General features: G+C 39.4%; 1 long non-coding RNA gene across 1 annotated transcript; it reads left to right on the top strand.

Moving 5' to 3' along the window:
• The first annotated feature begins 2,494 nt into the window (after nucleotides 1-2,494).
• Nucleotides 2,495-22,252, top strand: LOC130030586 (uncharacterized). The gene is made up of 3 exons (XR_008793469.1): nucleotides 2,495-3,084; nucleotides 4,829-4,958; nucleotides 21,576-22,252. It is a non-coding gene; the product is annotated as an uncharacterized LOC130030586 (long non-coding RNA).
• Nucleotides 22,253-25,707: the final 3,455 nt, after the last annotated feature.

Genomic DNA, 25,707 nt, shown 5'->3' with positions numbered 1-25,707 from the left:
TTAAAATCTTTATTATTTAATTATTTATTTTTGGTTCTATAACTTGACATTTCTTATTTTTAAAATGGAAGTAGTCAACATAGAAAGATCGTGTTCATCTGGAGAACATAAAGTAACAAAGTAGGAGACTAACACCCAAGAATGGCCGAGATTAGTACCAGGAATTTTGCTCCATGGCTTGGAGGCCAGCCACACATGCTAGGGAAAAAGGGAGCTCAGATAGAGGAGGGAGCACCAAATGAAGGGTGTTGGGAGGGTTCTCCCAGGATGGGAGAAGCATGCTGAAAGTAGACTATAGACCAAACATGATTGTCACTCATTGTCTCTTTTGCAAACCACAACACCCAATAAGAGAGAGAGAACAAAAGGGAATGCCCTGCCACAGAGGCAAGGTGGGATGGGGGGGGTGGGGAGGAGGGATACTGGGATCCGTGGTGGTGGGAAATGGGCTCTGGTGGAGGGATGGGTATTTGATCATTGTATAATTGAAACCCAAGCACAAAAATTTGTAAGTCTACAACTGTACCTCATGGTGTCTCACTAATAAAAATTAAAAAATAAATAAATAAATAAATAAAATTTAAAAAATGGAAGTAGTCAAGGGGTTAATAGAGAATATTTGGCAAACCTTGATCACAGTGAATACTGAGTGGAACTTGAACCTTTAATGATCCAATTCAAGGCTGCCACTGACCAACAATCAAATAAATTCCATATGCTGAAAACTCAATACACAAAAATTTCCTATCTAAGTAATAAAATCATTCTAAATGCCCATTTTGAACAATTGAATATTGGAACACTTACAATAAAAATTTGAGAAAGCCTTTATGATTTGCAAATTAGAAAGGGAGGAACTTGGATAGTTACTAAGAGATTATTTTAAACCAGTCAAATTAGAATTTTAAAAAATGTGTATTTCCCTTCTCTTTTCTCTTTTGTTGTTATTATCATGCAGAGGAGGTGGGGACACATTGGTTGCCAGGCAAAGAAAAGCACACACTTGTGGTGGTACCAGGGATCCTGATGACTTTGCTTCAGGAACTGTGCTTGGCCGTGTGGGCTGGTGCACCTCACAACTGTAAGGCAGATGCTCTATCACTGAGCCTTATCCACAGGAGTCTGAAAATATACTATGGATTTATGAATACATTCAAAAGCTTCCTATTATTTATTTATTTATTTAGGTGGGCAGGCACACCTGACAGTGTTCAGGGCTTACTCCTGGCTTTGTGCTCTTGAGGGCTAACTTCTGGTTGGGCTTCAGGAACCCTACGTGGCGCTGGGGATTGATCCTGAGTCAGGTGCATGCAAGGCTATCACCTTACTGGATGTTCTATAATTCCTACCTCCTTCCTCAGTTTCCTGAGTGCACTTTTGGATCTAAATACAAACCAGGTCTTTATTCATTGCCTTTCTTTTTGTTGTGGTGGTTTTTTTGTTGTTCTTGTTTGTTTTTTTCTTCCTTTTCCATGCTGGGTGGTGTTTCAGGGGAGGAAATGGTGCCTGGGATTAAATCCTGACCCTATTGAGCTGACTCTCACTCATTCCTTTTTAAACCATTTCCTGGTCAGTGTATAAAGGGATTGCTCTTTATGTCAGTATGAAGATATTTATAGAATATAATTAGAATTTTCAAAAATATACAACTGAGACATGTCAGTTTTATAGCCCATCTTGTTTTCTAGTCTATAGAGCATTTCCAAAATTTCTGAAAGCATCTTTGGTTCAGTAATGATTATTACTCTAAGTGTAATTGTTAAATTAAATTTCTCCTTGCAGGAAGTTCTGTTTAAAATAAAGTTCCTTCTAAATGTATAAAGAATGTTATCTCTTGCTGCACTTGACTGCTATCTCACCTGGTATTTGTGCTAACTGGAAATAACTCTGTGTTCATTCCATTATGGGCTCTTATGTTGCCAAATCACAGAAGCCTTTTATGATTGCTGACTCAGAGGACCCAGGTCACAGCAGTAAACAACTTGAGTAACTATTGAAAATAATAGTGGAATTAAAGTTAAAATGTATGTTTTGTATCCTTTTGGGACCCCCCCCCCCACACACACACACAGAACTTTTCATTACCTTTCATGCCTTAAAAACTTCATGAAGTTGGGAAAACTGGATGTTGAATTTTAATACATGAAATTCACACTTGCAAAGAGCAGAACATGACCCCACAGATGTCTAAAAATACCTTCTGAGATGCCTTCCGACCTTGGTTCTGTTACAATATTCTTCATAGGTTACTAAACTAAAAACTACTGCTAATGTGGACAGTAAATATGTAAGGGAGATTTGGTGTGGTTATTAAGTTTGCTGTCCCACAAGCCACAGGAATATTTGCTACCTTATGTAAAACTTATCAAATTTCTGCTTCCTTTCTGCTGAATGAGAAAGTCTATTTATAGAACACATGATAATATGAATAGCATGGCAGGGTTTTCTTTTAGCCAATGGAAACGCAATGCCATGCACGTCTTTTATTATAATGGAAAACAAACAGCTTGACAAGTGTAATTCTGTCAATGCTTCAAAGAGGAACCCTTTTCAAAACCGGATGCTTTAGTTTTCTAACTGGTTTTGAAAATTAGAAATACCTCTTAGTGGTCGTTCGTGCCTAATAATTACAGATAGGCTTTTGTGGGGGAATAGAAGTACCAGAATTTCAAAGTTGTGACACATTTAATAAGTGGTTATGATCTCCACAAGTGTGAGGAAGGAAGAAGAAAGAAGGAGAGAAAGAAGAAAGGAAGAAGGGAAGAAAGGGAGGGAAGGTTAAAAGAGAAAAAGAGTGGTCTAATAAACCATGCCTAAAATCAGCTTGCATTCCCAGTTAGATTAGTCAGCTCATCAGTTTATCTGTCTCTGTTCCATTTTGAGACATGAGATGTTTATTAAGCATACTATTTTAGGTGATGTCCATGTAGCAGTGATCTATTTGTTCAAATGATATATTATTACACCCTGTAATTATTTATGGGTTGTAATAATTTTTTTCTGTATAATTGAAGCACTTTACATAATTGAAGAACTTCAAGATTTCATATGGAAAGTGATTCAAAGGATATTCGGTTACTCCAGGTAAATATTGTTTCAATTGATTTTTTTAATGTTATGGAAAAATTAAGAATAACGGAATGTTTATGACTCCTTCCTGCATAGCTTGTAAAAACTTGGGGGGAAACTATTTATCTATTAATAAAAATGATTAAATGAATTATATGCACTCCACTATTAAGTACTATGCAGTGAAATGAGCTTTGTAGACTGACTTGGAAAAAATTTCAAAACAAGCTATTAACTAAAATATAAGTCATAGAATAATACATTTGTGATGATTCCATTTATGTGAAATATTAAAGTTATATGTGTATGCATACAAATACTTATAAAAAGGGAAAGAAACTTTGAGATTGTTTGAATTTTTCATAATAGAATGTGTTACTTATGAAATTAAAAAGACATCTGAAAATAGTAGTTATATTTGGGTTCAAATTGATTCATTGTGTGTTTAGCATGCAGCTGGGTACAAAATTAGTGCTCTTTGTTCTAGTTCTTTTGGTTTCTTGTTAGTTTTTAAGGCAAATATATTACAGTTATTACTTAAAACACATGGGCATTCCATCTAATTTCCAAAATAAAGTGAAAATAAAATCTGTCAATCTCAGAAAAACTCACTTAGAAAGGATTTCAGGAGAAAAGACTGGGAACCCAGCCCATAGTTTATTTAAAAAAAATAAACTTAAAAATTATTTAATCCATTTTTATTCATAATCACAATCAATTCATCATGTTTCTCAATCTTCTTCAAGATTCTGAAAACACTGAACTTAGAGCTTCCAAATTAGGGGCATCAAAATTTTCTAAGAGAAATCAAATATACATACAGTTACCATCCCCTCTATAAAATAAGCAGGATGATAAAGGAAAATACATTTTAATACATAGCACTATCAATAAAAGTGTCTTGTTAACTTAAAAGTATCACCCGGTGCCTTAAGGAAAATGTGTCATTTAACTTAACAAGATATATGCCTGAAAAGATGGTGAGTCTCCAAGAAGGAATCAGAGAATCAGCTCTTATTTTTAAAAGCGGGTCAGGGTAGATCAGTAGCTGTATGTCAAAAGTAGCATCCTATGTTAAAGGAACTACATTTGGGTCCAGCAGCTGGGTCTCTGAAGAGGTTATGAAGCCATTGTTAAGGTCTGGGTATGTAGCTAGTGGTAGAACGTATGCTTCACCCCTGTGAGCTCCTGGTCAGATCTCTGACATCTCCCTCCTCATCTCCCAGTACATGTGTGAAAATAGAGGATGTCATGCTGAGTGAAGTCAGTCAGAATGGAAGGGACAGACACAGAATAATCTCTATGTGGGACTTAAAGATGTACACACAACAAGGTAGCAACAGATCCAAAGGCATCGTGAAAGGGGAACGGACGCAGTTGAATTGGGTGGAGGGGGTGGTGAGAGGGAGGTGAGTTGGGGTACTTGGGAGAGAAAGATGGTGATGGGTGTGGTATTGGAACTACGAGAAATCATTATTAATAGTACTGTAAACCAAAAAAGAAAAGGAAAAAAAGGAAGAAAGGAAGGAAGGAAGGAAGGAAGGAAGGAGAAGAAAGAAAGAAAAAAGGAAAGAAAAAAAGAAAGAAAGAAAGAAAGAAAGAAAGAAAGAAAGAAGGAAAGAAAGGAACGGAGGGAAGGAGGGAAGGAAGAATAACTCACCTTAAACATCTGCCATAAACAGAAAACGCAAAGCCATCCTGCCAACAGCATAGATCTGGGATGTATCTTCCTGCTTCTCTCTCCTTTCCTCCCCCCTAGTTATTCAACATGTGGGGCTAAGAACAGCAGAAGGAAATATGGGAGGAAGTGAATAAAGAAGAAGTCTGCTACGTTCGTTTCTGCAAATGCATATGGTTTGCTTGTAGTTATGCCCTTGTTGGGTTAAAGGGTGAGTTGAGAATTCTATTCTATTTTAGGGGGCTGGAATATCTGGGGTCTAAAAGCTGTGCTTGGTGGGGTCCCTTGTGGTTCTTGAGGGACTATGCAATGCCAAGGATGAGATTGGGGTTGGCCAAATGCAAGGCAAGTTTCTTAATCCCTGTGATATCTCCCCAGTTCTTAACATTTATTATTATTATTAATTTGTTGAGGTAACATTAGTTTATAAGATTATGAATGTTTCTATGTGTTAGGCGTACAGTATTACCATAATAGCATCTATCACTCACATGCCTGTATTCCTCTCCCACTGTTTGTAGAATGCTTCCCTTTCACTCCCTCCTTGCTTATATCTTTGTTCTGTCTTTAGAGTCCAACATTTCCCCCCACTTCACTTGTTTTTATTTTTGTTTTTAATTGAGTGCCATGAGATACACAGTCACAAAGTTGTACTTGGTTGGTTTTCAGTCATACCATGTTCCAACATCCCTCCATTCTTACTCTCTGGACTTGTTTCCTCCCTTGCTTTGCTTCTTTATATACTGTGTGTGAGTGAGTGTCTAGTGTTTTATTTATCCTTCTGACTTATTTCACTTAGCACGAAAACCTCCAACTGCATCAATATTGCGGCAAAAAAAAAAAGATTTCATCCTTTCTCATAACTGAGTAGTATACCACAATTCATTGATCTGTTATTTAATGAAGACTGAAATGCCAATTAACACAATGGTTTGAACATTGGATTTCAGGTTGCAAAGACATACAATGTCAGGTTGTATAACTTTATATAAGGTGGCAGTGACTTTTTCTTAGCATGAAGAGGAAAGTTAAAGGAGACACTGAGTTATCTTTCAAGAACCCAGTGAAAATTTCTTTTCTTGAATATATTTCCTGAGGGGAGTTGGAAATAATGATCTCTTTGGATCTATTAATAGCCCTTTTTTTCTTTGATGGTTTTTGTTTCTTTGGGGGCCATAGCTGGTAGTGCTATTGGGCTATTCACAGCTCTGTGTTCCGGGGACCATGTGGTACTAAGGGGACCACATGATAACAGGGATCAAATCCAGGCCTCCTGCATGCAAAACATGCGCTATACCATGCTGTGCTAACTTTTTTGTCAGGGAGGGGGGCCACAGGGTGATGTTTAGGGCTTATTTCTGGCTCTGCACTCAGCAATCACTCCAGGAGGTGCTTGGGGGGCCATATGGGATGGTGGGGTGGGCCAGATGCAAGGCAAATGTCCTACCTGCTATACTATCACTCTAACTATTATATCTTTATCTGCTTCTTCTCTACTGACTATTACCCACCAGGAGGAATGGAGTGCTTGTAGTGTACGCGGAAGCTAAGGGTTTGATAGACAGCACTGAAAGGTTTTTCCAAGCACTTCTGAGAGTGCCCTAAAGCACTGAACTGGATGTGGTCCCCAAACCAAATAAATACATAGAGAGGTAAATAAATAATCTCTTCATCTCCATCTTCTAGTTTAAATGCTCCGACCTCTGTATTCCCTTTCAAGGTCAAGCTTACAGGTAAAATCTGCTTACTTCTGATATAGTAACATCGTTATTTGTATCTGCCTAACATTTGGCACATGTGTGAGCTCCCCTGGGCAGATGAGTGCCAGTGGTGTCTTACCTGAATTCTTGACCTTTGAAATGGCACCTGGTTTTGACACCACAAATCATGGCAGTACATATCTATGGAAATATTAATTCTGGCCTACTAGCTATGTCACTGCCACTGTCTTCCCATTTTTCATCAATTTGCTCGAGCGGGCCCGTAACATTGTGAGACTTGTTACTGTGTTTGGCATATCGAATATGTCACGGGTAGCTTGCCAGGCTTTGCTGTGCGGGCGAGTTACTCTTGGTAGCTTGCCAGGCTCTCCAAGGGGGGTGGAGGAATCCCCTTGGGTTGGCCGTGTCGGCTGCATGCAAGGCAAATGCCTTACCCGCTGTGCTATAGCTCCAGCACTAGCTAGGATTATAACTAAATTATGTGACTTGTCAAGTTAGTAGCTTGAAAACTCCGTCAATTTACTTGACATGTTCCAGATATTAAACTAGTAGATGCTTTAATATTCTCTTTAATTTACAGACATTTGTAGGTCTTTATCCTTGAGAATTGTCTTATCAATATCCTTTGATTGTTTTTCCACCACTTCATTTATCTGTTCTGTTAATTTGTGAAAGCCCCTCACCTATTTATTTTATGTCATTTATCAATATTGTAGATATTTAACCCAGTTCAAAAAAATGATAATTTTGGAGAATACAAGAAATCATTCATTTGTATCATTCTCTGCATTTAAATTACTTTTTGCTTAAGATCTTACACTAAAAGTATATAAAACCCAGTGACATTTTTTTCAGGCATTAAGGAAGTAAAATGCTTTCCAGCTCATTTGACATATTTAAAATTATATTCTCTGAATCTACTGATACCTTTTTGCTAAAGATCCAATCATAAAGTAACCAAAAATTTCTGGGTTTAGAAGCTATCATTATGACTATACTCTATAATTTTCCATGCTTGCTTTCATTCTCTTGCAATATTATACTAACCTGATTTTGCCTATGGAGAAGAATTGGTTTTTCAAAGGAAATGCTTTGGCAGTTCATGTCTCTAAAAGAATTTTAATATCTTATCTAAGTTGTTGATTTTATTTATTTATTTATTTTTTGGTTTGTTTTTGGGTCACACCCAGCAATGTTCAGAGGTTACTTTTGGTTCTGTGCTCAGGAATTACTCCCGGTGGAGCTCAGAGAACTTCATAGGGTGCTGGGGTTCAAACCTGGGTCAGCCATTTTCAAAGCAGGCACCCTACCTCTGTACTATCTTTCCAACCCCTAAATTGTTGAACTTAATTCTGTTAATTATATTTCCTTATTATACTTTTAATATATGTGGAATCATTCCTGACTTTGATTACTTATGTCTTCTCTCATTTTTCTTTTTGGATCAGCCTAGAGTTTGTCATTAAAAAAAATCTTTTCATAGGACCAGCTTTAAAGAATTTAGTTGTTGGCTATTTGGGGGCGATTCCCTTTTAATTAATTAATTTGTTTTTTCCCCCCACACCTGGTGGTTCTCAGGGTTTACTCCTGGCTCTGCACTCAGGGATCACTCCTGGAAGTTTTGGGGACCATATGGAGTGTTGCGCAAGGAAAGAGCCTTACTTGCTGTATCATGTCTCTAGCCCTCCTCTTTTTGTTTTTCAAGTTTTGTGTTTTGGGGCTACCCCCAGTGGAGCTCGGGTCTTATTCCTGGCTCTCTGCTCTTGGGTGACTCTTGGTGGTGGTCAGGTGACCGTTATGTGATGCCAGGGATCAAACCTGGGTGCATGCAAGGCAAGTGCCTTATGCCCTGTCTTACCTTTTATCAATAGTTTTAAGCAAGTCGTTTACAATGTGCCTCACTATAATTTATCTCATGCTTCTTTTGCCTTCAATATGTCAAGTTCTTAAAGCATTTATGAAATTTGAAAGAAAAATCAATCACATTCTTTTCTCTTTTCCCTTCTTTCATCTCTCCTTCATTGAACTTTGTTGCACTTATATTAGGCTGCTTAAAACTCTTCTCCAATTTATGGCTATCCTGCTAGTCTCTTTCAGTCTTCCCTACCACCTTTTAATTTTTATCTACACAGTCTATAGTTTTGCAGTTTTTTTTTCTGAAATCATGAGCACGATCACCTCTCTGCACGTGGTAGCACCGGGGTTGGACCTCTTGACCTTTTACTTGCTAGGCAAGGGTTTGAAACCTCTGAATCATCTAATCCTTTTGTTTTTGTACTCAGAGGTTACTCTCTTTCCTGCATAGGGTTCAGTGTGTTTAAAATGGCCATCTGAAGTTTGTTTTAGTTTTTGGTTATTTTAAGAGAGAGGGGACATCTGGTACTAGCAAGTGGTAGCAAGGGCGTGTTTAACACTGCCTCTGCCAAAGCAGACATCCTCCATGTACTGTTTATCTAAATATTTGTTTGCACAACCAAATCAAAGCTTCAACTATGACTCTTTTCTACTTTGTTGTTCAGACTGTCCAAAATAACCTTAGATCCAGGAATTTCTGGTATTTCCTTCAGCCGCTATCATTTGAGAGGGGCTATTTATGAATTGAAGCAATAAAGGACAAGTGATAATGAACCAGTGGATCTTCCTTTATCATCAATATAATTTCCCCCCAAAACTAATAAAATAGCTTTCTTCTTCTAGTAACAAAAGTACTCAGACTAAGAAGACTGTCTCGAGAAAAACTTAAAAATCACCCCTAATAATTCTATTGCAAGAGACATGTAAATATCGTGGTTTTAGTTTCTCCCAGGGTTTTTTTTTCCTATGTGTTTTAATGGAATCATATAAATTTGCAATTCTGCACCTTGCTTTTCTTACTCAACAATTTAGTAAGCCATTATTCAATTATTGAGCTTTGAGTGCTCAATAATAGAGCAAAGTGCTGCCAACTATTCCATTTCACTTAAATCAGATGTTTGGATAGTCTCCAGTGTTTGCTGTTATATACAATGCTATACAGATAGGGTTGGAGAGACAGCTCAAAGGGAGGAACACACAATTGCATATTGGAGTCCCGAGTTCGATTTCCAGCACCACATGGTCCCCCCAGCACTACTGGGAGTTGTACCTGAGTATAGAGCCTAGAGTAAGCCCCGAGCATTGCCAGGGGTGCCTCATTCCCCCATATCATTCCTTATATATTTCTGTATCTCTGAAAATTTCTAGAAGCATCTTAAGGTAGAATTATTAAACCAAAATATGTACTTTTTTCTATTTTGTTTCTTTCTTCTTCTTCATCCAAAGAGGTGTCTTCTCACCCCTTTGCTAAAGTGTATCATTAGATTAAGGCTTTGGGAAGTCTTATCATTTTTTTTTTCCCCGAAACAGTGTGTAAAATCGTACATCGCACTCACCGCCTTATTCATTGAATCAACAGAGTACGGCATCCCTAGGGAGGAAAACCATTTATCCAGAAGGAAGTATTTAGAGAATGAAAATATTCAGGCACTATAGTTAACAGTAGTTATGGAGACCGGAGTCCAGTTGGGCAGATTAGACATGGAACAGAAGCACCTGGCTGATGCCTCAGGGGAGGCAAAGATCTGGTTCATGCTCTGCCTCTTCTTTCCAAGTTGAATACTCACAGGACTGTTTTTCTAATTCTAAGGAACTACAAGGTCTGGTGGTAAACCTGATAGCCACAATTTATCCCTATAATTATTACTTGTCTGACACCATGCTAAGGATGTCAAGTATATGATCACATTTAATCCTCATAACAACTTTATATTGAAAGTATTATCATTTTCATTTTATAACTAAAAAAACCCTGAGGATTAGGGAATTTACATAACCTGGTAGAAGTTGCAGATTTTATATGTCTTAAGGTCTAAATTCAAATTTGCTTTGTCTCAAGCAAAATGTGCCATGCAGGGGCTGGAGCAACAGCATAGCGGGGAGGGCGTTTGCCTTGCACGCGACCGACCCAGTTTCGATTCCCAGCATCCCATATGTTCCCTTGAGCATCGCTAGTGGTAATTCCTGAGTGCAGAGCCAGGAGTAACCCCTGTGCATCACAGGGTGTGACCCAAAAAGAAAAAAAATGTGCCATGCCATATCACCAGTGATTTATTCTTAGTTAAGTAGACCATCAAATATTCCTCAAATTTCTGTCTTCTAGGTAGCCAAAACATTCATGGTGTACCAGTACTTAAAAAAGGAATACTGCAATAACATAGTTTTCTGAAGACCTCTGTATATTTTATTGAAAGAGAAAGTTATTTTATTTCCCAGTGGGCATCCTGATAAATTGGGTAATATTCGGTGGCATGGCATTTAGGAAATGAGATAATTTAGGAAATCACTTTTCATTCAACTTTCTTCATACTCATGTTTTACTTAAAGAATGTACTTGTCACATCCCTCACAGAATATTATTGCCACATCAATTATGTAGAGCTGTGGAAGAGAGCACTTATAAGCAACGTAGTCACTTTGCAGGAACATGATTATTTAATATCATCTTTTTGCAATGAGAGCTAAATAGGATTGATTATTGCTATATATCCATTAATGAAATCAAACGACAGTCATATTTATTCACTATTAGGGGAAAATTTGTCAGGGTCGACAATGCATATTTTGTAATTCCATAGGATCAGGGTTTTGGTATTTATTTCTATGAAAAATGCTAGTTTTGGGGAAGGAAGACACATAGAGGAATGTCCTTCTTTCGTATGTCATTTGCCTATTTTAAAATAAATTCTATCCTACTCAACAGAGTGTGACTGAAATCTTGTTGCTTCTACTTAAAAACTATATTTTTGGATATTTGATCCTTGAAACAGGGCAGGTTATCCAAAGAAGCTCTTCCACATCTAGTCAACTCTGGATGTAATTATCCTTCCTGATCTCCTCAGCAATATTAATGCCCACTTTGGTTGGGGAAGGAAGGCTTCCATTAATTTTGAAGTAATCATTTTGTGAAATGTAAAAATCAATGCAACAGCATCTGTTGACAGAAAGCTAAGTATAGAGGAGATAATGGTGAAGGAGAAAAATTCATCTGTTGCTTTAGTTTTAGAAAAAAAGTTTGTAAAGATGTTAATTTCTGCAATGCTGAACTTTCCATGAATGTTTTTTGACATATTAAAAATACATAATAAAAAATACAGGCATCACTAAGTGGAAAATAGAATTAAATATAATTTAAACTTAGCATTTAAAAATATTTGAGTTTCCCTCCCCACCCTGAGCAGAGCCCTGGTGGCTGAAGACCTCTGATTCCAGCCACAGCCATGTTTAAGACCACTCTCCAGACGTTTGGACGAACCTCACACATGAAGGAACTGGCAGAGGAACCCAGGTGTGCGGGACCCGGGGCGTAGATCTCCAAGCCTGCTCAGATTGGGACTGGGGCCTCCTCCACCCAGATCCCCCATCTTCCAGTATGTAGGCATTACACCCACCAACTGCCGACGCCATGTAATTCCATCAATGGCCAAGACCCAGAGACTATAAAACCCAGCACTCAGAATCTAGACATCTTATTATATAGTTCTTACTCTGGAGAACCTGGCAGGCTACCAAAACTATACTGCCCACACGGCAGAGTCTGGCTATCTCCCTGTGGCGTATTCAATATGCCAAAAACCAGTAACAATGATGGGTCTCATTCTCCTGAACCTGAAAGAGCCTCAAATGTGGCACTTTTTAAAATCTCAGGGCTAGGACGAAGGAGACGTTACTGGGGCCTGCTCGAGGCAATCGATGAACAACAGGATGAGTGATACAGTGATAAGGTAAAGGTAAAGGCCCTCCCGTTGATCGTCGATTTGCTCGAGCGGGCCCAGTAACGTCTCCATTGGAGACTTTGTTGTTACTGTGTCTGGCATATCGAATACTCTCGGTAGCTTGCCGGGCTCTCCGAGAGGGGCGGAGGAATCGAACTCGGGTCGGCCATGTTGGCCGCTTGTAAGGCGAACGCCCTACCCGCTGTGCTATCGCTACAGTGATACAGCATTTTAAAAAAACTTGTTGCATGGCTTGATAAAAGGAGTCAAAAAGGTGAAAGGGAATCTGGGGTCATTGGTAGAGGGAATCATGGGGTGGTGCACTGTATGCCTGAAACCCCATTATAAACAACTTTGTTCATAGTATCGAAATAAAAAACAAATTTAAATACTTGATATATTTAAGAATTTTAGACTTTCAGTTCTGAGTGAATAAAAATTTGTTTGAAAACCTTTCTCCTATGATCATCATCTACCTAAGGTTTAAATTTTCATTGATTTGCTTTCTAGACCACTTATTTATAAAGTTGGAAGAAACTTAGGAATTTGAAAAAAAAATGTTTCTTTTCTTGGGGTCACACCTGGCAGTATTTGAGAACAACTTCTCAAATACTGTGCTTGGGGGTTTCTCCCTGTTGTGGTTGAAGGACCATGTGCTGTCAGGGATTGAACCTCCTGCATGCAAAGCATGGGCTCAGCCTATTGAGCTAGTTTCCAATACCAATCCCAACCATCCTTTTTTTTTTTTTTGGTAGTTCCTTGAACTGAACCCAGGGTCTCACACATATAGGTAAGTGTGCTACCATAGCTGAGTTACATCCTTTCTCCAAGAAAGAAATTATTCTGATCAGTTAATTGACTATGTCTTGACAGTGTTCTACATTTTGGGACTGGAGCGATAGCACAGCGGTAGGGCATTTGCCTGGCCAAGCCGGGTTCGATTCCTCTGCCCCTCTAGAAGAGGTGACGGATTCGATATGCCAAACACAGTAACAAAAAGTCTCACAATGGAGATGTTACTGGGCCTGCTTGAGCAAATCAGTGAACAATGGGAGGACAGTGCTACAGTGCTATTTTACATTTTAAATATATTATTCATTTATATTACTTTATCTTGTGAGTTTTCTTTATTTTTTATTTTTTTTACTGTTGCCTCCTCCAATTTATTTTCCGTTATTTCTCTCGTTTATATACTGTCTTCCCCCACTTCCAGACTCACATACTGTCTTGATTTCAATTTTTTTTTAGTATTTTTTTAAAAAAATTTTTCTTAGTGAGACACCATGTGGTACAGTTGTAGACTTACAAATTTTGTGCTTGGGTTTCAATTATACAATTATCAAATACCCATCCCTCCACCAGTGCCCATTTCCCCCCACCACGGATCCCAGTATCCCTCCCACCCCCCTCCCCACCATTCCCCCTGCCTCTGTGGCAGGACATTCCCTTTTGTTCTCTCTCTCCTATTGGGTGTTGTGATTTGAAAAAGAGGCAATGGGTGGCAATCATGTTTGGTCTATAGTCTACTTTCAGCATGCTTCTCCCATCCTGGGAAGATCCTCCCAACACCCTTTATTTGGTGCTCCCTTCTCCATCTGAGCTCCCTTTTCCCCTAGCATGTGTGGCTGGCCTCCAAGCCATGGAGTAAAATTCCTGGTACTAATCTCGGCCATTCTTGGGTGTTAGTCTCCTATTTTGTTACTTTATGTTCTTGTGGGTTTTCTTTAACTACCTAGTTTAGAGAAGGATAAAGAGATTGTAATGAAGCTCAGGAATGACATTTTCCTGAAAGACAAATAACTTGATTGCTCATTGCACAAAACCTGCAACCAGGAACTATATGAGCATCTGAGAATACCAGAATTTCAGTCATAAGTGCATAAAAATTGCATCCTGACATCCCTGATATCTAGTCCATAATATTTCAGCTTTTAAATCTAATTTTTCCATTAAATTAGAAGTTACTCATTTGGGGACAATAAAGAAATTCCAACTTGAACTGCTTCATATCATTTAATCGAAACTTTCCCAAAGCACAAAAGTAAAAAATATAAAAGTTGCTGTGTTTCATTAGTTTTATTCTTTTGAATGTTACTATGCTGAAAACTCTGTGTGAAATTATTAGAAGACAAGTTTTCAAATGGTTGTAAAAGAAGATGCATATCTGGGGATTCACTCAAAGGGCATTATTTAAAAAGGAAATTTTCCAACCACCCACATCTCAGGGTAGCTCTGCCCATTCAAGGATAGAAAATCCATCATCTGTATGATTATTTTTACATCTGTACTTTTTTGTACACCAGAGAGACTCGAAACTTTCAGGGTCATTTGCCCAGCATGCAGTGAAATGTCCTGTGCAATAGATTCCAATTAACATGACGGTGTTCAATGGCCCTGTACCACCAATGATGTCTAACTGCTTTCCACTTGGCTCTATATGGCATTTTTTTGTTGCAGCTGTAACCAGGTCCTTTGCCGCTTTGATAAAAATTTTAGTTACCCCAGGGAGAAGCTTTCAACATTATTAAGTATTGAAGTCTTCACATTTGTTCTTTGGAAGAGCAGATCAAAAGCACACTTTCTAAGAAAGTGATCTGATAAATTAGGATAACACTTGTGGAGTTGGACGATAATGTTTTACTGTAATTGAAATCTAAGAACTTGTGTCATCTGACTAGACTATTATGGACTTCTTAACATTTGATGAACTTTTTTTTTTTTAAAAAATAAAAGTAAATAGGGTTCCTTGATTCTATTTAACCAGTTCTTTAGCATGCTGTGTCCTTTGATTCTGGATAGGAAAACCTCAGTCTAGGTTTAGAGAGGAAATGGACAATCAAGGAAAAAAGCAATTAGATGACTAAGTGGGAATAGCCTAAAGCTTGTTGGTTTCCAGTTCATCTTTGGAGTGAACTCACTGTTAAAACTTGAGCCCTCCACTCATGGATTTGGCATCATCATTTCCTCATCTTTGAAAGGCAAGGATACATGTGTAAGATTTCTGCTGAATCTGAACTCCTCTTAAATTAAATGTTGGGCAAACTGTAGCCAGACAGGCATTGACAACACCTTAACTTTGCACATAACCCTTTTTATTTTGTACCTCCTGACTGCTCCAATTCCAGATTATGTTTGAAAGTAGAGTAATAGGGTAGTTTCTCTTTGAAATTAGTTATATCTCGAACACTGGTTTAAATTAGAATATTACCTTCGCAAAGAAGTCTAAACTGAGTCCCATTTCTCCCACCAATCCTGAACTGTTAAAATTTTGGAAAAGACACCAGAAAACCTCTTTGTTTCCTTTTTACTTACATACACACACACACACACACACACATACACACACACACACACTTATACACTTTCTCTACAGTCAAATTACTGTCTTCTCTGATTACTGCCTTCTTTGTTATTGAGTATGAGAGCCTGCCCTATTATTATTAGTTCATTCACTGCTTGGATTAAGACCTTTGAATTATACTTTGTAGAATTGAGGTCATTGCAAAGGGCCCACTGAATCAAAATGTGCACCTTGCATTATTGCCTGTAGATCAAATATAATTTCTTACAATATTTTGTCAATTTTGCTAAAAAATAAAAGTGCTAAATGGAGACCTTTAAAAAATTTAACACTAAGAAGTTGAAAATTGTTTTGTAGATTAATTATTTCAACCTTTTAATATTTGATGATTGGAATTAAGTTGGGGGCCATGTAGTTTAGGATTTTTAAGATGAACATAAGTAAGATGGGGCAATCAATATTCTTAGGGATTTTTGGGGGGGGGAAGTTAAAGACTTGAAATCCACATTTTAAGAATTTTATTTATTTAACTGTTATTATTGAGGAGTGGAGGAGTCGGGCCACACTCAGCTGTATTCAGGGCATATTCCTGGCTGTATGCTCATGGATCAGTCCTGGGAGTTCCTCCAGGACCATATGATGCCAGGGATTTGAACGGATTTGAACTTGCTTACAATTTTCACATGTAAGCAAGTGCCTTCTCTTCTGTACCATTCCTCTCGTTCCTCCAGTCTGTTTGCTTGCTTGTTTTAAGTGATAGGCTTACTTGTTCAAGATAAAAATCACAGAACAGTGACAGAGAGTTATAACAGGGTCTAAGTTGTTGGTCTTGCATCCCACTGATCCTGGTTTGAATTGGCAGCACCACCTACGGGCTCCTGAACACCAGGCCTCATTCCGAGCAGAAGGCCAGCTATAGTCCCTGAGCGAAGGCTATAGTCCAAATACTCCTATCCACCTCCCTAGCCCCCCAAATTACAAGGTTTGGGAAATGGATTAGCAGCCGACTATATGCCGCCGGTATAGGGTCCTGAATTTGATCTCTGATACCTGGAGGGAAAAAGACTGTCCCATCCCCAGTCCATCACCTGTCTGTCACTCTTTGTTGCCAGTAAATATGATGTTCTACCGAAACATTTGCAGTTTCTGCTTATAATATAACTGCATGCTTTTTTTCTATAGAAAACCACCATGTTTCAGTGTACAGCAGAAGTACTTTTTGCATGTTTCCTGTTTGATTATATGTAATATTAATAAGATGTGTGAATTTAGTAAAGTTAATAATTTTTATTAATTTACAAAGAAAAATTCTTTATATACTCCAGGCTCCACATGTAAGAGACATGCACTTTACCTCAGAGTCAAAACCTGGTGTCAAAGCTAACATTTAAAGTCAAGCAGACATTGATGAGAAAGAAGCAGTTTTCATTTCTAGGATTTTAATTAAGCTTTTAAAAAATTCAGGCAAAATAATCATTTTACAGGTCTATGTGTCTCCCCAAAGAGCTAATAGTGTACAGATTATTACAAATAGATTGCTTGAGAGGAATAATTTCAACTATTTTTCTACCATGTACAAAGGTACTTGATTCTTGAAAACAATGTAAATGCAGATGAAACGAGTTCTATCCTATCATCCATGTCACAAATTTTCTGAGAATGCAGGGAGACTTCCAAAGAACCCAAGAACATAAATGTTAACAACTCATTTACAGAAACTAAATCAAGATTTAAAATTCCAAAGATAATCTTTGAGCACTAGACAGATTCCATCAGTTAAAGCACTCCTTGTGTTTTTATGCATTTGCTTCATTTGGATGCTAGACCAGCAGTGTTCACCGATTTAACCTGGAGCTTCTATATGCAAAGCATTTGCTCAGCTCCTTGAGTTCTCTCTCTGGCTGTTTAGGGAAGCAGGGTTGCCACATTATGTCCACGTCAAAGTGGCAACAACCCTTCAACCAATATCTGGATGGAATCTGGGTTTCCTGCGTGTGGCACATGCACAGACCATTGGACTCTCTCTCTGATCTTGTTTCTTGCCTTTTTGGCATAGGCCATTCTCTTCAGTGTGAGAGGAAAAGGGGTTTATAGTCTGCAGCACACACACACACACACACACACACACACACACACACACACACATGCTATAAAAAAATCCCTCAAGAAATAATAAAACAGGTATCAGTCTTTCTGTGTTTTTGAAATGTGCTATTGGAACTTCGATAGAAACTGTATTGAATCTATATAATGAAAAACTAAATATTTTACAACTTCTGAAGCGATAGCACAGCGGGTAGGGCGTTCGCCTTACAAGCGGCCAACATGGCCGACCCGAGTTCGATTCCTCCGCCCCTCTCGGAGAGCCCGGCAAGCTACCGAGAGTATTCGATATGCCAGACACAGTAACAACAAAGTCTCCAATGGAGACGTTACTGGGCCCGCTCGAGCAAATCGACAATCAACGGGAGGGCCTTTTTAAAAAACCTGAAAATATAAATATTTTTTGTCACACCTGGCGATGCACAGGGGTTACTCCTGGCTCTGCACTCAGGAATTACCCCTGGTGTTGCTCTGGGGACCATATGGGATGCTGGGAATCGAACCCAGGTTGACTGCGTGCAAGACAAATGCCCTACCCGCTGTGCTCCAGCCCCAAATATAAAATTCTTGGCAAACATGAAAACATATTGTAAAAGGTCATACCCAGACAGACAACAAAAGTCTTTAAAAATTTTATGTCCAAGGGCCAAGGACAAGATGACCCAAATCATCAGATTAGCCCTGCTAAGCATCATTAAGAAAGACCTCTATACAAATTAAAAATAGGGGCTGCAGAGGGTAGGGCATTTTGCATTCACGTGGCTGATGCAGGTTTGATCCCCTGAATCCCATATGATGACCTGAGCAGTGTTAGGAGTTATTCCTGATTGCAGAGCTAGGGTTACTCCTGATCATTGCCTCATTGCCTGGTGTGCCAACCCCCCCCCCCCAATAAAGTAAAAAAAAAATAATAATAATCAAATAAAATTTCATGTGCAACAGATTTGAAAGCAGTCATGTTTAAAATGGAATTATAAGAACTCCTATAAAAAAGTAACGATTAACCATTTAAATAAGGAATTTCATTGTTAACCATTGAAAAATACCCTTCAAACTATATTTTGAATGTTTGGTATTTCATATATTTTAAGGCAAAGTATGTTATAGTAGCACTTGTTAGGCGTACATGTATATATAGTGGCAGAAACTATTCTCTTTATTGCTTACAGAGTTAGAATCACCCCAGATGTCATTCTATTCAAAACCATCTTGATGGAAATAATACTGTAATGTGAGTGTGAGATTACAACCAGTGAGAGAATTAATTTCAGCAAGCATTTTCCTTGACCTTCTAACCCCATTTAACACTACTGCTCATTCCCTTTCTTGAAAAGGCTCCTCTTTGGGTTTCTAGTGACACCTTTCTCGGCTCTCTCTTTTGCCTTGTTGGTACTTTTCTCAGTTTTCTTTTAGCTTCTCATCTCTACCTGCAGATAGCAGACTGTTCAGGTCACGGTCCTGGGGTGGTTCTGTTTTTCTTTCTTTCTTTCTTTTTTTTTAGATTCAGACTTCAAGGATTCAAATCCTGGTTACAATGCTTAGACTTGCTGTAGATGAGACTATACTCTCTGTGCTCCAGTTTCTTAATACATTATTTCCTTAAAATAATTAATAATAATATCTACTCTATGGGGCTGTTAGAAGGATTAAAGAGATAAACTTAAAATTTTTCAAAAGTACCTGCTACATAATAGGCAATGTCTTTTGTTTTTCATATACCTTTTAAGTCATCTTGTCAATTCCCACCCTCCCATGTTCTGATAAATCCTAAATTTAGATTTCTTTTTGGATCTATCTCTCTCTTTTCCTCTTTCCTCCTCTTTTCTCCTCTCCTCTTTTCTCTTCCTCTCCACTCCCACTCTTCTCCTTTCTCCTCCCTTCCCTCCCTTCCTCTCCTTTCCTCTTCTCTTCTCTTTCTCACTACCAAACTCGGTGGCATCAGGAGCTACTCCTGGCTGTGTACTCAAGGGTTACACCCAGGGGTATTCAGGGGACCATGAGGTATTAGGGCTTGAATCTGGGACTCCCACATACAAAATGTGTGCTTAGTTCATTAAACTGTCTTAATGGCACTGTTTATTTTTAATTGACTTGGGGGGCCTCCCCAGGTGCTTGTGGGCACAAGGACTATACCTCATGGTGCCCAGGAGGCCACGTGGTACAGAAAATTGAAGTGAGGTTGTCACCTATATGTACTCCAGTCTTCCACTCACATGTCTGCTTCTAAGCTCAAATGTTATTTTTGGCAGTGGTAGTGAGATTGAGCCACAGCTGGTGGTGCTCAGAGTTTACCCCTGGATTTGTGCTCAGGAATCACTCCTGGCAATATTCAGGGATCATATGTCATGCTGTGGATTAGCTGCATGTGCTGTCCTTAAATTGCCCTGCACTATCTCTCTGGTCCCTTCAAGATTCAAATCTCATGCACATCTGACTACTCAGGTATCTTTGGTTGGATGTCTTTCAGCTACATCATGTGCAAAACTAAAAAAAAAAAATTCAATTGCCAATCTTCCTTTTTCCAAATCTCTCCCCCCATTCCCAATTTGGTCCTTCTATACGTTATTGCATTTGCAAAGAACATTTTAATTTTATTTCATGTATATGCACACCCCTCCTTCTCACACAAAGCTAGACTATTTGGAATGTAATCTTGTCTAACATACTAGTTTATTTTATGAAATATAGACTTTTTTATATCTAAAATGATGAAGAGCCTTTTAGAAATATCTATCAAGGCTCTCTAGAGATAGTAGTAAAGGTGGGATGCTTGCCTCCCACCTTGCGGATGCTTGCGGATGACCTAGTTTCAATCTCCAGCACTCCATATAGCCCCCTGAGCCCCACTAGGAGTAATCCCTGAGTGTAGAACCAGGACTCAGTAAGCCCTGAGCACTGCTGGTGGCTCCTCCCAATGTATTTACTTATTAAATAAGCCCCTTCCGCTTCCCCTAGTAGCTGTCATTGCTGTGATGAGCAGGGGTTGTGCTCATACTGTGATGCTTGTACAGTTTTTCAGCAATGGTACTCATTGGCATTGCATGTCGGGCATGTATGTGCTCGCCCACGGTGCTCACCGAAGTTTTCTCTCCTTCCCGCTGCCATGCCTGTGTCCCTGCTCACCACGGCTCTCCCAACACTTTGGGTTGACACACATGAGTTAGGCTCTGGTGCTCGTAGGCGGGTGCGCTGTATAGTTCACACTTGTGCTTACCAGCGGGTGCAGTTTCTGGCTGTGGCTGTGGTATTTTTTGTTGCAGCGCCTGCTGAGGCTGCACCCCCTGTGTGGCACTTATCACTTGTCTGTGGTGCGGCTGAAAGATGTTTGTGGTGCTGGATTGCAGACAGCAGGTCTGTGAGGCACAGACAGCATTGTACTGAAAATCCTCTAGGACATCAGGGATTTGAATCATGACCATAGACTTGCAGGGCAGCTGGTGCAAGTCCTTGCACTATTTCTCTGGGTGACGAGGAATCTTGAAAAATGTTATTAAGGGACACAGAGATAATAACGCAGACATTAAGACACTTGCCATTCATGCAAGTTCCATCTAGTTGCACCCCAGTCTCCACATCTGATCCCCCTAGCACCATCAGGGTCATTCTTGAACAGTGAGTGCTAGGGGTAGCCCCTGAGCATTGCTGGGTGCGAACCGCCAAACTCAAATATTTTATCAAATTATCCTAGATCAGTGACAAGGTTCATGCAATAGAGCTCATATGTAACACATGTGAGACTCTGAGTTTAATCCCTAGCACTCTGTGGACCCCTAATCACCACTGGGTGTATCCCTGGTGACCCCACTGCATTGCCTTCCTGAGTACCACTGGGGAGCAGACCCCTGACCCCTCAGCACCCTTGAGTGTGGCCCTCATAAAAGTGTCATAATTTATTTTATGGATGTTTGTCCTAGGTTAATCACGCCTACAGACGATGTAGTAGGATTGAGCGTTCGAAGATCCAGATTCTCTTGCAGTTTGCTGCCACTTGGAGGGAGTTGGAGGAATTCATGCCAAGTGAAGCGAGTCAGAAAGACAAAGACTCAACACTAGATGATCATGGTCATTTGTGGAGTTTAAAGAAGCAAAGCAAGAGCACTAATTCCTGTTTGAAAATAAACTTCTGAATTATGGTCACTGGATCTGTGATCTGAAGGTGACACAGTGGGGTGGGAAAGCGTTCTCGGGGTAACAGTGGAGGGTCCTGGCACTCTTGTGGTGTGTAGCAGCACTGTTTAGCAGCACCTCAAGTATTTAAAAGTCAGAAAAGAATAAAGGAAAAAAGGACCGTAGTGGAGAGTTGAGCACATTGGTAGTAAGATCCTGTAACTCTGTACATTAAAACCAAAAATGTCAACACTATTATTACCAGGTTGCCTACAATAAAACTGAAACTTAAAATGAAATAAAGAGTGTTCAAATGAATGTGATTAAAACAAATATTTAAAAGAAATCCAGATTGGGGTTTTTCTTGTTTTCTCTGAGTATCCACTTAAAATGTGTGTTTGTGTGTTTGTGTTTGTGTTTCTTTTTTCAAAGTATGCAAAATTTATTTATGTATCCCCCTTCTTTTAAAAATAAATGGTAGCTTATTGTACACACTTTCTTCAATTGACTTTTTTCTCTTGCCTGTATGCCCTGGAGGTCACTTTTGTAGCAGTCTATAAAAATAGCCCCGTTTCCTTTTATGGCTATACAGTACTCCAGTGAGCAGATGTGGCATTATTTATTCAGTCAGAAGCCTTTTGGTGGCTGTTTAGGTTTTCTAGTTGCATGTGAGCAAATGTTTAACTATCATCACTGTCCAGGGGAAAAATTCTGATTTGAAGTATTTGTAAATTTTGATGCGGATAAACATATCCTGTGACTGATATTAAAGTGGTCAGTTCTACCGTTCTGATACAAGACAAGGAAATTCCCTCGAGTGTAGGTAAAAGAAATGATAATTCAATAACTAGGAAGTGATAAATTAAGGGTATTTATCTTTGCTTTTCTAAATACAGTGAGCTGGCTGGTGCTAGTCAAGCTGTTAGGGACTAGCAGCTTGCATGTAGCTGACCTGGGTTCAATTTCTGGAACCACAGATTGTCCCGGCACCCTATCAGGATTGAGCCCCTAGCAAAGAGCCAGGAGTAAGTTCTGAAAGCAGCTGGGTGTTACCCCAAAGCTCCCCCCACCATAAGTATCCCCCCAAAAAACAAAGAGGCAGACTAGGGGGAGGGACAGAAACTGGGTATATTGGTGGATGGAAGTCAACACTGGTAAAGAGATTGGTCGTTGGAACATTGTATTCTTGAGATTTAATAATGTATCACTTGTAACTGTAATTCATGTTGTCAGGCTGGAGCGATAGCACAGCGGGTAGGGCGTTTACTTTGCATGAGGCCAACCAGCCGACCTGAGTTTGATTCCTCCGCCCTTCTCGGAGAGCCCGGCAAGCTACTGAGAGTATCTTGCCCACATGCCAAAGCCTGGCAAGCTACCCGTGAAGTATTCGATATGCCAAACACAGTAACAACAAGTCTCACAATAATTCATGTTGATTTAATAAAAATAAAATTAAAATTAAAAAATATAGTGAACTTACTTGCAATTTTATATAATTTAATTTTTGCGCAATGACTTTAACAACCAGTTTGCACAATTCCTGAAAATCTACTATTTGAAGCTATAAAAGACAACTCTAGCAACCTCATTGATTACTATTATAAATGATACCATCATGAATAGCGATGTAGGTTGTTAATTTTATTTATGTGTATATATATTTATCAACATATATCTATATATTTGGAGTCCTAATCAGTGATCCTCAGGGGCTACTCCTGATGCAGTGCTCAGGACTCACTTCCTGTAGTGCTCGATAAGCATGAGATTCCCGGGACTGAATCTGGGTCTTCTCCATGCAAGCTTGCACTCAATCCTTTGAACTTTCCCTGGCCCTGTTTATATAGTTCCCAGGGTATATTTGGGGTGGAGTTTTAGAAATGCAGTTAACGAATCAAAGAATAAGTTTTGCTGCAAAAAGACTGTGCCATTTGGCATTCCTACCGTTATTAAATGACCATTTTGCCCAAGTCTTACCAACTGAGCTTGTTACTAAAATTTTGGATTATTCTTTAAATAGATGAGAAGAGTTAACTTATTATAAATCTTATTTTGGAAGGTTGATTATCTTTTTGTGTATGATATTCATTCCTGACACCTTCTTTCTGTCTTCCTCTCAGTACCAAGTATTTTTTCTTTCCTCCTAAACTTCTGTCGGCAACCGCTCTAGTTAAGATTGAAATCCTCTCATCTTTGATTAATTTTGGACTTCCGATTTTGTCTTCCCACTCAACTTTTGTCTTTTCTGACTCATTCTCTACAAACCTGTCAGCATAACCTCTTCGAGTTAGATTTCATTGCCTTCATTGTCATTGTTGCAATAACAAGGGGCCACACACGCATGGCTGTGGTTGCAAATCCACATTACCTGGCAGACTGCATAACAGGTTGTAGAGCTCGCACACTCATTCTCAGTGCTATCTGGGAGTTGAGCTCCTTTAGTTGTTATACTTACCCACGGGTGCTGGAGTGATAGCACAGCAGTAGGGCATTTGCCTTGCGCGTGGCTGGCCCTGCGGAGGTTCAATTTCTCTGCCCCTCTCGGAAGCCCGACAAGGTACCGAGAGTATCTCACCCACCCGACAAAGCATGGCAAGCTCCCTGTGATGTGTTAGATATGCCAAACACAGTAACCACAAGTCTCACAATGGAGACGTTACTGGAGCCCTCTAGAGCAGATCAACGAACAACGGGAGGACAGTGCGGCAGTGCTACAATGCTGCTTGCCCATGGGGAGCTGAGGGTCAAAATCTTTTCATTTTGATGATCTCACACATGCTGGCTGTAGTGCTCATTGGAGATCACTTCTGGTCACAGTGCTTGCAGATCTTTTAGGTTGTGATGGGGTGGCGCCCTTTAGTTGGGTTTGCAGACACTTGCTGCAGTGCAGTGTAGGGCAGTGCAGTGTGACTGGAGGTCGCTCGTGGTGCCTGGAGTCATATACAGCCTAAGTACAAGCATGAACACTCAATGGCCCCATGCTCAACAAATGTGGCAGTCTTCGAGATTAAGCTTGCAGCCTAACACTTGCAAGGCAATTGCAAAACCACTGAGTGATCATCCAGGCTCTGAAAGCAATCTTTTCAACACAAATGTAATCATATAACTCACTTCCTTCTAATGCTTCAGTGGATTCCCACTATACTTTAGGGAAATTTCAAGTTCCAGAAATTGATGGATAGGACCTTGGAGAGAACTTGGTGACAAAAGCACACTAAATTATTAAGGAGAATGGGAAATTTGGCGTAGAAAATGGGAGGAGAAGAGTGATTTTAATTAGCACAAATTAAAAACATTATTGAGGACTGGGTGATAGCTCACAGACCCTGCATGCACAAAACTCTGAGGTTGATCCCCAACACTAATGGCTTCCCTGAGCACTGCCAGGCTTAGCAACGCTGGCCTGTAAGCACTGCTGGGAGGAGCCTTTATTACAAAAGTGTATTTGAGGAGTCAGAGAGATGGCTCGATGGGTTGGAGTGTATACTCGTCATGAGAAAGACCAGGGTTCAATATCCTGGTATGCATGTTGGTTGAAGGTTGAAGTCTATTAAAGCAGATGTGAATTGAGGGAGAGAAAATATAGAAGAGCATTATTTAGGCTTTCAAAGCAATAGGAAGCTAGTAGGACAGGCACCTTATCCTTTTTTTTTTTTTTTTGGAGAAGGGTGGTTTGGGCCACACCCAGCTATCCTCTCTAGGTGAATTTACTAATAATCAATTTTCCATAAACAATCACGAATAGTCATTTCAGTACACTATCAGGAGCAAGACTAGCTTTCACTAAGCTGGTTTTTGTCCCTCCCAACCTCAATCCTCAAAATCCTCTAGAAACTATACGTGGGAAAATCCACATTCTACACCATGAGTGTGACCATTTATAGGACTTGTTGGTTTGAGGTAGTTCAAATCTACATTAGTGTTCAGATTCCCAGTAGC

This window comes from Sorex fumeus, unplaced genomic scaffold (genome assembly GCF_029834395.1).
Source record: "Sorex fumeus unplaced genomic scaffold, SorFum_2.1 ptg000044l, whole genome shotgun sequence".
NCBI classification, from domain to species: Eukaryota; Metazoa; Chordata; class Mammalia; order Eulipotyphla; family Soricidae; genus Sorex; species Sorex fumeus.
The sequence above is the reverse complement of the archived record's forward strand: the minus strand, read 5'-3'. Positions and strand labels throughout refer to the sequence as shown.